The 12,239-nt window shown below is 38.6% G+C and overlaps 1 protein-coding gene across 1 annotated transcript in view; it reads right to left on the bottom strand.

The window, feature by feature from the left end:
• UGGT1 (UDP-glucose glycoprotein glucosyltransferase 1) overlaps positions 1-12,239 on the bottom strand; it is a gene marked incomplete in the record, with an annotated part of 2,149,769 nt that overhangs the window by 1,025,223 nt on the left and 1,112,307 nt on the right.

The following is a 12,239-nucleotide window of genomic DNA, read 5'->3' as shown; positions in this document are numbered from 1 at the left end:
TCTTTGTCCTTGCGTTTTTTTGGACAAAACGGTAGTCGGAGTCTCCGACGACATTATAATCAAAAGCTTTACCAAAAAAGTGCTGGGCGAACTCCGCCCGATGCTTAATAGTGCGTTTATTGAAAGCAGCACAAAAGCGACAGCCCGAGACGTCGTGTTCTGGGCCTAAACAAGGTATACAGAGGGAATGGAAATCCTTATGCGGTATTTGCTTCCCACAAGAAATACAATTGTTAACTTTGTCTGACATCGGTCTGAGGCAAGAAAAGTTTCCCCAACGGGGTACTTAGCTTTAAAGAAGACTTCGGTTTCCAAATTTTCATAATTTCAGGAGCTGGCCGACCGGCACTTGCGAACTGCTTCTGCTTCGGGCACCACGCGGCAAAAAAGACTGAAGAAAATGGCGTCAGCTGTGTCTTATATACCCGTGTCGCACTGACGTCAGGAAAGAAAGCGACGACAACCGACGCCGGACCTAGACTTTGGAATTCGGCCGACCGAGGACCCGCCTGACGGCAGGAGAACCCATCTGTTATGACTGCAGCTGTATGCACGATGAACATCAAGAGGGACAGCAGAAGGTCTGGGAGAATCCATCTGCCGACGCTCATACCACCTTTCTTTGTACCTCAGAAACTTGATCACAATCCTATTTAAAAAACATTATTCTAGAGATTGTGTCCCTAAAAGAAATCTCCTCAAAAATAGTATTAGGACTAGTAGATTCCTCTTCATCAGACCCATAGTCTAAAGAAGAGGGAATTTCAGAGGAGTAAGCAAGGGATTCATCTGAATCCACCTTCTCCTCAGAGGAATCCTGTTCTCTGGGTCTGTTAAGGGGAGTACAGGACCAAGGGGGGGCTGGAACAGAAACTCCCTGAGAAGGTCTTAAAGCCATCAAAGCAATAAACAACCCCTGAGTGAAGGATTGCCATTCACTCTGTGAATCCTTAAGGGCTGGAGAAAGATGCTACGTCTAAGAGGACATCTGCCTTATAAAACTTAAGACGGCTCAAACCTCAGACAACATTCAATAATTGTAGTTGGGACTTCTTTTCTGACCAAAACTAACTTGAGGAACACTCCTAGACCCCACGGAGATAATCAGCCTCGGTTCTCCCTGAACATCCGATACGGATGTCTGCAATACCTCCATGGATGTGCCTCAGGTTGGATCCCCAACACAGTTGCAACAGAAGAATCCAACAATGGAGCCAGGCAGTCCTTAAGGCTTTCACTCATCTCGGGAGAGATGTCTAGTGCAGCATGTACAGCAGAAGAATCTGGTCTAGATTTCTTTGCCTTCATCACAGACGGCTGCCCCAAGGAGCAGGAAGTTCCCTCCATTGTGTCTTTAGCTAGGAGCCTCAACCATTGTTTCTCCAGACATAAAGCCAAAGAAGAAAGCCTGCTATTGAGGGTCTTATGAACAGAGGCCTGACAGACTGAACAGGATGCATGGTTGTGGGAAGTGCCAAGGCAAAACAGGCACTACTCATGATGGTCTTTATGGGAAATCTGTCTCCCACACTGGCATTACCCTTCTTGGATGACAAGAAATCCCACAAGCAGCAGAAAAGTAAAAGATAAGATAACAAAACCCCAATGTGGCACTTATCTGCAATGGAACAGGTGTAAATACAGATGATCGAGAGATGGCATTCAAACTGGTGGCAAAGAAGTTCTGAGGATGGTATGTGTGGATGTCACCTTTATGCCATATGCTGTATGAGGACAATATGTGTGAGGTATGGTGTACCTTAAAGCTACCTAAAGACTTTGGTATAGTGGCCGGATGTTAGGCCACCCATGGCAGGAGTCCCCATTGTAATGAATTCTGTAACAGTGAAGTGGATGGACATCTAAAGGGACTAAAACATTTTTACTCCTTGCATCTTGCTATCCATATCTATAACAAGAGCATCCAGTTTCAGTTTTTGTATTTTACTTTTAGTCTCTTTCCACATATTCTTAGCTGCCATAACACAATTCCTTTTAACCCATACTCCTAAATAGGGTCTATATCATGTTGTTGAACTTTTAAAAGTTCGAACGTCATATGGTCGACACCATATGATCGAACTTTTAAAAGTTCAAACATTTCAACGGAGATCTCTGTACAGTGCGGGATGGGAAGATTTCCATTTTCTGCACTGTAGTGCGATCTCGGTATTGGTATATTTAAAGAGTGGGGGGTGCAGGAGGGCTTACTCCCCCCCCTCACTTAAACTGTTCAGGTAGGTTTTTTCTTTGTTTTTTTTTTTTTATTACATTTTCGAACTTTTAAAAGTTCGATCATATGGTGTCGACCATACGACGTTCGAACTTTTAAAAGTTCAATTATGTAATATAGACGCCCTAAATACTTCATTTTATCATGTCTTCATAAATATGGGTATTGCTAAACCAATTTGTGTATGGGTACACTGTCACAAAGTGTTCCACAACACCGAGATGTCCTTTTCTGGTTTTATCAGGTACAAAATAATATTGTCTGCAAATAAAGCCAATTTTTCTTGATTATCACACCAATTACATCTTGAAATTCTGAGTCCATCATTTTCTTCATCAATTGCTCTAAATATAATGCAAACAAGGGGAAAGAAGACACCCCTGCCTGTTTCCTCTGTTCAGACACAATGCATCAAACAGGAACCTTCCCACTGTAATCTTTATCTCCAATCTTTCACATATCCTCCTAATTAACCTTATTATTGTATCAGAGAATGCAAATGCTTCCACTGCCATAGTCATAAAATGGCAGCTTACTCTGTTGAATGCTTTCTCTGCATAAAGACTCTACAGCTTACCCTGGGAGCTCAGATACTTTAGGTCCATGATCTTTTTTGTCAGACACCTTTGGGGTCTCTCCAACTGCTTGACATGTTTAGGATGTATTCAAAGGGGAGGCATTCTACTAAATAATAGGCCTGTTTTGTGAACTGATCAGGCCCATCATTATATTCAATGATGGGCCTGATGAGTGCACAGAATTTACAAGGTTAAAGACTTCTTCAGATCCCTAGGAAATACCCCTTGCGATCAGCTGTGCCAGACAGGATGACTTTCTGAACACTGTTGCAACGTGATAATCGGAGGAGGAGGGCGATATCTGCCCATATTCCAAGGTCTCTCAAAACATCTTAATTTGGGAGTGGGGTGTTTTATATCCTATAAAATGGGTGGGGAGTTGGTTAACCAAATGCAACAACACTGCAAGTATTTTGATTTAGCCCTTTTTCAAAGTACTGGCTACTAACATTTGTAAGTTTACTTTGTAGTTTTTCTATTTCAGATCTGGGAAATTTGAGTAGAGCACCCAGTTTACAATCATCTGCAACAACACTGCAAGTATTTTGATTTAGCCCTTTTTCAGAGTACTGGCTACTAACATTTGTAAGTTTACTTTGTAGTTTTTCTATTTCAGATCTGGGAAATTTGAGTAGAGCACCCAGTTTACAATCATCTGCAAACTTGAATAACCAGAGTTCCTCGTCTTTTCTGTGAAGATCAGAAGTATATGACAAATAGCAGACATCTTGGCATGGAACCCTGTGGTACCCTACTGGTTACCCTTATGCTCCCTAAGGACATGTCTGCCACCCTCGCACTGTGGGTTCTATTCCTCAGTCATTTAGCTAACTACATAGGAATTCATCTGGAGTGTATTTAGTTTGATAATACTAGCATGTTGCACATCAAATGCCATAGCGAGGTCAAGGTATACTGTATGGACAACGTAACTACTGTCCAAGGTTTGTGTTAACCTCTCAGAAAAATTCAACAGGATCATTACAAAGTATCTACTCTTAGCAAAGGCAAACTATTGGCAGTCAAGGCAAATAAGACTTGTACATTGTAGTTTATCAGGTCTGTTTTGACCCATTCCACAGCTTTGCAGATGAGGCTCAACAGAATGATGGGTCTGTAATTCCCAGGGTCCACTGTGAGACTGCCCTTGTAAAGTGGCATCATAACTGCTGTATGCGAAACTTCGGGGGCAAAACCCGATGGATAAGCTCAGGCTGAACAGTTGTGGTAGTGGGTCCACCAGCACAGGTTTAGTGTTCTTCAGTAAGCAGCCTAATTAGGTCACATAGAAAAAGTACTTTTTTGTTTTTGAGAGTACTCTTAAGTGTTCGTTTGCAGTGACAGGGGTTTGAGATCATTAGGCATATGTGGGTATGGTATAGATGTCCTTGGATTGAAATGTGCATTGAATTTGTTTGCCAATATATTTGCAACATCTACCAGATCAAAGTAGGCTCTGCAGTTATGAAAAAAATTCAGAGCAATGTTGGGTATTATTTCAAAACTTCCTGATGTGAGTAAAAAAGGATTTAGAATTATCCTTAGCTTCTCAGTATCTTATATATCCTCTTGATGTAGACCTTGATTTGTGGGTCTTAAGTTTTGCTGTGTATTCTAATGAATTTTTTCCTATTATTTTATTTATGAATGCAGACTACCAGGCTAGTTTGCTCTTAACCTTCCCATTTTGTTTAGTTTTAGTAGGAACTGCAGATTTATCCAGTTTCCAAGGTGACTGTACAATTTATTTGCATAACTACTAGCAGTGTTAACATTTTGGTGGGTTAAAGCTGTACATGAAACCTTGGGATTCATTGCAGAATAGGAAGAAGTCTGTACTTCTGAAGTATTTAAATACAGCAATATTTGTATTGACTGGTTTCGGGATTTTGAAAGAGAAGGTTACCAAACAATGGGCAGATCTGACTAGAGAAGAGTAAACCAGCAGGATAGTACATACAGAAGCTATATTTGTAAGGACATGGTAAACAACATTTTGGCCTCAAGTGGGCTCCACTATTTTAGCCAGAGAAATCTTGTTTCTGGGCCTAGCCTATATTTCAGGAATATGTATCCCAGAATGAAAATTTTTGTGCATTTTAGAAATGGACATGGTTTTCAGGGGTCACAGAGGTCCTGTGACACATTATGATCCAATAGCTGCTTTTATTTAGAGTGACTTCAGTTTGTGGGTCTCTGGGAACATGCCTTGAGGTAATATGGTCTTAACAGATAGGGATACTCTAGCACAGTTCCCACTGGATCTAAAGGAATGGTAGATATAAAACCCTGGTATAGAGGGGCTGACTTATACAATTTTAAACTAGGTTTCAGTAATAAAATACACAAGAATGTGTTCCAAATGCAGAAGGTCTTCAAGGACAGGCAATATGTTATTTACACTCCTAGCACTGAGCAGTGTCACACAGATATTGTCCACTGTTTTATGTTTAGACTAGAAGACCAATTTGGGCTCTGCCTAAAGAGGCACTATGGGGGCTGCAAAAGTTTTAGCCAGTGTACTGAAGCCCTGGAATGAAAGGTGCAAGCAGTCCTTGACAATGCAAGTTAGGGCTATGCAGTACTTCATCCCATGCTGACACATACTGGATCTTCCTCAAACAAGCTGAACTCAAACATCTTTCCCTTGTACCATGGCATCATTCTTGGCAAAAGTAGGATTCCACTCAATGCCAGAGTCTGGTTTCTCACTTTGGACCTTTTTCCCCTGGAACGCTGCTGAAAAGGGCCTTTTAGTAGGCTCAGTCACACTTTCTTGAAGTATATGTATAACTAAATAAAAGGCAACAACATTTCAATAATTTAAAAAAAAAATGTTTATTGGTAGGCCTTCTTTCCCGTTTTAAAGGGTACAAACAGCTGATCAGACTCAGAGATCATCAGCCTTTCTTGTACAGCACTGCAGGTATCTGTTAATGTGCAAAAGATACAGATAGTGCTCTTCACCACTTTGGTATCAAACAATGTCAGCTAAATGGATTGATTAAGTCACTGCAGAAACAATTTTTGGCATGGAAGAGGGATTTGTTTTCAAAGACATCATTTCCCTGTGGAATACTACAGATGACTGCTGAAATGCTTCTGCCAAAAGTAACAGCCAGAAAGAACGTCTTCCATGAGACATACTTTTAAGTCTGCTAATTCTGTTTGTCCAAACAGAAGTAAAAAAAAAAGTTAAATCTTAAGAAGGACAGCTATGTGCTCAGTTGGTATTAAATAGAGAGCTATTTCAAGGAAAGCTTTAACAGAAGGACGAGCTGCTGCACAGGATTGCTGGGAGACAGAAAAGATAGAAAAGTGTACCTTAAGTGAGAATATGATAAAGTTAATAAAGCAGCTCAAACAATCTAGAAATCTTGGTCCGGGAAAGATTTAAAAGGAACAGATCCTACTTCATAGACCAGTAAACAAATCTTAACTTTTGTATGCATGTTTTTTTTTTTAAATTAAGCATTTTAACCTTCATCTCTGAGGATGGGATGGAGTACTCAACCCTCTTGCAGGGTTAGGAACAACATTTACAATGATGAAGGTTTTATAAAATGTGACAAAGGCTTAAATGGATATGACAAGAAACTGTATAAAAGTTCAACCTGACAGTGTATGCAAAGTTGAAAGTAGACATTTAAGAAAAAGGTGTTGCACATAAAAGGTGGGAATAATAACGTTTTAATACAATGATGTCTTCTTTAACATCTTTAAATATAAACTGCTTCACAGACAAAATACAAACGAAGAGTAGTGAACTATATTAAAAAATGTAGAGTGCAAATAACTATGTTACAGGAGACACACAGAGAAAGAAATGAAAGTGTAAATTTGATAAAGAAAAGTTTTCAGGATGTTTACTCAGCAGAGTACCTGGGACAAAGAGGAGTACTTATATTAACTGCAAGAGGAGCTCCAATAGTGATAGAAGAGGATAAAAAAGATAATAATGGCAGATTTGTAGTGCTAAGGGGCTATTGACAAGGGAGGAGGATTAACACTGGCATGTATTTATATTCCACCTAAAACTGGTATAATGGTGTTTAAGAAAAATTCTGGGAGAAATAATCTGTTTTCAGCAAGGAATATTACTTGTAGGTGGGGACTGGAATTTGATTTGTAGCAGTGAAGATGTGTCTGGGGGGCCCAGAAGGGAAAGTATAACAAAGGAGGGCAGATATTTGAAGAAATTTATGAAAATATTTGGCATGGAAGATGTGAATTCAATAACAGGAGTTTGGAGTGAATTTACACATTACTCCCAAGATATAAAAACTGGGCTAGGCTACACAGAATTTACATTCTACAGGAACATGTGCAATTAAATGAAGGTCTTGATAACCACACAATAACTATTTCAGATCATGCGCCAATAATAGCTAAAATAAAAACACAGGGTAATGAAATAAAAATGAGACATTGGTGCTTTCCCACCCATCTGTTGAAAAGAGAGGACATTAAGGAATCGGTAGTGGAGATTATTCAGGAGCTGTAAGACAGCTGCTAGAGAGGATAGAAGTTTCTTTTGAAAATATAGCCAGAGAGTGGGATAAAAATAAGGTGGAGTTTAAAAATAGGGTGGAAATAAAAGAAATGGAGCTATAGTTAAGAAGTAACAAGAATTATTTAAGGGGACTGACCAATGTTAAAGTACTGCAGAATAGGGGGAATCTTCACAAGAAGAGGATGAACTGCAGAATCTAGGCAGAAAATAAGGAATTACCTCGATAACATGCACATGCTTAGAAAGGTTGCTGTTAAGCAACTGTTTTTTGATAACACTACAGCACAAAAACTTTTAGCACATCGACTTAAGCAAGATAAAGTACAAAGGGCTGTCATTAAACTTAGCCAGACTATAACAAAGGTAACAACAGGTTCTGTAGAGGTATTAGAAATATTTTGAACATTCTGTGAAAGTCTTTATAAAGCAGAGAAACATGAAAATCAATAAAAGATACAAATGGAAATGTTTATTGAAGAATAAAATATGCCAACGTTAGAGGTAGATGAGGCTCAATTACTGACTGTTAGGATAGGAGAAGATGAGATAAAAATTGTGATGTATAACCTCCTATCTTCCAAACTTCCACATATATAGCAATATACATGAAGTATAATGTTTATGTTAGTACAGTTTGATTACTTTCATATAAATGCAAATTTGCCTATGTCACAAGTGATAATTCAATAAAGGTGTTTGAAAAAAAAAAAACATTTACGAAGATGACACACCAGATGTAGTAGAAGAGAAATCAGACTGATCAGCAGTGAAAACCAATATAGTCTGCACCAAGAAGGAACTAACAAAATGGGAACACGTCATGATGGCAATGCCCATGGGAGTGAAGCTCAATGAGGGAATCACAGTTTTGCTGAAGTGTGAACAAAGAAGTGTGATATTCCTCCTGCTGAAAACCCTATGTTACTCAGATAACAGTTTGTGGATTTGTTGACTTCTCCATAGTTGTGTGACCATAGAATTGGTAAACATAAGTAAGAGTGGTGCAAGGGGCCACAACACTGGGAGTATAGGCCACAGAAATCTCCCTGCAAACATCACAGATACTGCTGACTTGGAATTTTGTTATCAATATAACTTATTCCATGGCTGATTATACAGTATGAAAATTTCAAAAGACTATTTTCTAACAATTTAAAATTTCAATGATGTGAGCTTTATGGTATAATTTCATCAAAACCGGGTTTGTCTTGTCTTGTTTTGCTCTGAGATCTTTATGAACAAGGGAAACTTGGAGAAAATGTACATAAAGATCTGGTTTGCTGAAAGGAGGAGGTATCCAACGTCTAAATTGTCTTGTGAGCCTTTAGAGGTTTTAAACCTTTCAGGTTACTGCAGTGGGTAGTAGAAACAAGCTCACGTCCCGAAGACCACACATCTATAATCTAAACAATGTGGATCTAGTTTCCACTTGTGAGTCAAAACAAGTTCCCTGCTCAATGCACCTGCCAATTGATTTTAAATGCCTACAACATGAGATGCTTGTAAAAAAAAGACTGCAGTCTCTTTGCAAAGTCACATCTGTAGTATTTTGTGTTTACATGCAGGTGGCCGGTCTGAAAGCCATGTAGACTGCCTTCTCCTGGTGAGGCCAGCAGTTGCAGAGTGATAACTTGTTAAAATGGGTCCTTTTAACAATATGAATTAGCTTTGAGTTAGAATTTGCACTTCTGATGGTAGAAGCAATGGCATTTCTCATGCCTGTAAACATGGAAAACAGCTCTATATATCCTATGGGGCATGAAACACCATATCCATGGAACACAAGGATTGGTTCCAAATGTTTCTGTGATACATTTTTTTCTTCCTCAAATGTAACTGGGCCTGAAGAACCAGAAAAAAAAAAGTAAAAACACATGCATCTCTGTGCTCACAGAAACATGCAGCTTGTTTCATGTAGACTTCCTTTATTAACTAAGGGAATGAACCGTTTCTAAATACCAGACCATTTGCAAGTCATGGCCCAGGCCAAAGGGCAATAAATATGTGAACAAGAACAAACTTTATAAATACACAACAGTGAACAAGGTACATACATAGCTGTCAGCATAGCATTTCTCTTAGCCTAAACAAGTGTAGAGTATTAAATATGAACTGTAAGAAATCCATTCACTGAGAAACACAAAAAAAAGTATTGACAATGAAGACGATGAGAACATTCAAAATTATATAAGGTGCAATAGAATGCATTCCAGAGTCACAAACAAATTGCAGTCACAATTACACTTGTAAGGGTATATATGTACAGAGTAGACTATAGATATGGATTCTTAGTACAGCAATCTGCAAGTTGAGACTTTTGCCATTTGAGAAACACTTGAAGACTAACACTATTTTGTACACTTTGCGGAAAAGCACTCCAGATGCCAGAAGCAACTTTGCTAAATGCTCTCTTTGTGGCAACTAAGGTAAACAGAGGTCTTTGGAACTAAAAGCTCTCCTGGCATCTCAAACTGTAAATTAAATTTCTAATTAAGAGTCATTTCCAAGTGGCCTGCAAATTATTAGTTTGAAGATGAGGATATCATGTAAGAAAGTAGCCCTAACCTCCACTGATTTACACGCAAATCTTTTAAAGGTAACAGGTAACCTGACAATTATGCCTGCAGGTGAGAAAACTAGCAGGACTAACAAAATCTCTATTTGCTCTCAGCTGGATATAACACGTATTAGAAAACGTAATGAAGCTGGGAGTGATACAGGATCAGAAAAGTGTACTTGTGATTAGTTATTGTGAGAGTGGAACAAATACAGGGTTTGGGGCTCATGTGTTGAAATAGTAGTCATTCTGAAGCTCGCTGGTTAACTTTACTACTTTCTGATACATTAAAGTTCATACTGGAATGTGATATGTTTTGCTGAAATGCAGTTTGTAGATTCATATATATTCCAAGGTCAGAGTCCTATGATCACTCACATCTTGTAAGTATCATCCCTCAGGGTGCACCTCCCTTTACTGGTGGAGATACTGGACTTGCAGAAATACAGAAGGTCCAGGACAATCAGATCTGTAATGGCACAGTAAGTGAAACACAGCTCTTCCCTCAAAAGTCTATATAAGACACTGAATAAAAATACAGTTTTCAGCCTCTCTTGGTACCTCAAAGACTTAGACCTGGGAGCTTTTTATCCATGAACCTTTAGGGTCTTTCCAACTGTTTGATATGTTTAATGAGAGGCATCCAAAAGGTAGCATTAAATTAAATAACTGGCTTGATCAATGCAGAGCATAAGGGTGGATTTACCTCTTTAGACATTGATGATATTACTTTGCAGTCAGCCGGGTTAATTAAAAATATTTCAAGAAAACTGCCATCACGTGATAGTCAAAAGTGAGGAAACCATCAACACAAGTCCTCAGGTCCCTGACTACATTTTTGTATTATAGCGGTGTGTTGTCTATACAGCAATGATGGTGATGAGGGGAGGGTGCTGTCTATCAAAAGTGATACTTCACTTTTTAGCATTCAGCTTGAGCCTGTTTTTAGTACAGCAAGCATTTACTAGGGAGAAGTTCACTCTGGACGGCTTAGGTGTCATAAGGTAATTTAACAACCTCTTCCAGTTTGTAGTCATCTGCAAATTTTGTCTTGGCTCGATGCGTTGAAATCTGAAACAAACTCCAGAGAGATGTCCCAACATTTCAGCCGTGAAGGCAACCTCTGGTTACCTCAATACTTTGTGATGAGGCACCTGCAACTGATAGTGTGTAGGTTCTGTCTTTCAGCCAGTTTGCAATCCATCTTGCAATCCATCTTCCCAGATACAAGTCAATTTTTATAAAGTATTTAGCTTTTGTATGATGCCAGCATGAGGAAGTTTTGAAAGATGTGGCCAGGTAAAGATACATCATGCGCAATGCATGACCACCCCCTATAGCTGCAGTAAAACCTTCAATGTAAAGAAAAGGCCTAGGACCTCATGCAAGATTATTTGCCAAACTGCATCAAGCCCTGGATCAAATGCATTCTATCACTATACCATAAATTATTTTTGAAACATTCCAATCTTTTTTCTTGCCTAACCTCTGTTGGTAGTAAGTTCCTTCTTCAGCTCTGTAATGGAAAACACTTCTACCTAACCTACTTCTCATATCTCAGTTTAATCATAAGCTATTTCTACTACATTTCATGAGTTAGAAACTTAAGTTCTAAAATGTTTTCTACTACTTCATTTTTCCTACCTTTATCACCCAGATCAAATCTCCTTGTATTTTGCCTATAAAATACGACAAACAAATTCAATCTTTTTAATCTTTCATGGTAACAAGTGGTCTTAAAACCCTTTATATTCTTGTTAAATACCTTATGCAACCTTTTCAAATTTACTAACTTCAACACCAGAATATACACAAAATCCAAAACCATATTTCAGTATTGGACTAATGTATATGTAAACTGGAATCATAACCATTTCATCCCTGTAAGATATCATCCTAAATATTGCTTTAACTGTTAAATACTATTTAGCAAAAAATTTTCCATGGCAGATCTAGCCACCTGTGGGTGTAAATGATGACAGTGACTGTTAAAAGGGACACCCCGACCCCATGTGTAAAAATGGAAAAAAAAAAAACAGGCTGTGGATGGATGGATTTAGCTTTGCGAAATTTTTCTTACATGACCCGCAAAGCTAAAAAAATGTTCTCAATTACAAAATCCAACTCTTCATACAAGGGTACTCTATATTTCTGTAGCCCAGATATAACAATTTACTTTTTGATTTCATTAACACCTTCAGAATGTGCCCACCCATACAATTCAAAGAGGTTCACCAGGTTAAACAGATATGCTCTACCTTTCATAAAGCCATATTACTGGGTATCAAGTATAAGATTCTTGATACTACATTTATGAAGTCATTTATAATACAGCCCTGGCTATGCACATGCAACTTG

This window comes from Protopterus annectens, chromosome 4.part1 (assembly GCF_019279795.1).
Source record: "Protopterus annectens isolate FY-2018-M chromosome 4.part1, PAN1.0, whole genome shotgun sequence".
Classification (NCBI taxonomy): Eukaryota; Metazoa; Chordata; order Ceratodontiformes; family Protopteridae; genus Protopterus; species Protopterus annectens.
The sequence above is the reverse complement of the archived record's forward strand: the minus strand, read 5'-3'. Positions and strand labels throughout refer to the sequence as shown.